This window comes from Exserohilum turcica, assembly GCF_000359705.1.
Source record: "Exserohilum turcica Et28A unplaced genomic scaffold SETTUscaffold_14, whole genome shotgun sequence".
In the NCBI taxonomy this organism is placed as follows: domain Eukaryota; kingdom Fungi; phylum Ascomycota; class Dothideomycetes; order Pleosporales; family Pleosporaceae; genus Exserohilum; species Exserohilum turcicum.
In genome coordinates, this window is record NW_007359959.1 from 826,931 (window position 1) to 827,679 (window position 749).

A 749-nucleotide genomic window follows, 5' to 3' on the forward strand; every position below is an offset into this window, starting at 1 on the left:
GATGTTAAACTCTGCAGTTAACCAAGAGAAGGAAGGGGGGGGAAGAAGGCGAAAACCCATACTTAGTTACATTTTTCGCGTACCAACTGCCAGAGATTTATTTGAATATCTTCTACCACGTATACTTCTGTCCATTCCCCCCCCATCGTCACTCCTAACCAAGTTTATCGCCGCTATCTTTTTCTTTTTCTTTTCGTTCTCCCTACTTAGTTCGGGGTGTATATATTTTTTTTCTTCCCCCCCCCCTTGGGTCCAAGACGCCAATATAGCTTCCAAGTAATACCAAGTGCGTCTAATGCTCTTCGCTGACGTCATAGCTCTCTCTATCTCTCTCTATCTCGTATTCTCGCTTCGCTATCTTTTTCTATGGATTATATCTGGCCATGTCTACTTGGTACATTACATACGTAGTACTACGCCCAGACCCTGACTCCGACTCCGACTCTGACGCTGACTTTTTCTCGGCCGAACTCTCCGGCGCCCGAGGCGAGAGGTAACCGTATCCGTTCGGTATGGCCGTGATACTCGGTAAAGTGCGCAAGTAAGTAAGGGTAAGTAAGTGGCAGTGGCAGTGATAATTGCGAGTATGTGTAGAGTAAAAGGTACAAGGTGAAAAGTGAAAGGTGAAAGTAAATCAACTTGCCCTACCTTCCTTCTCATACTTAGTTAGCCTCGGCCATTTTGCCAATTTTCTCTCCTTCTCTCCGTCTTGGCTTATACATCCCCCATCTATCCATCCATCCATTCAT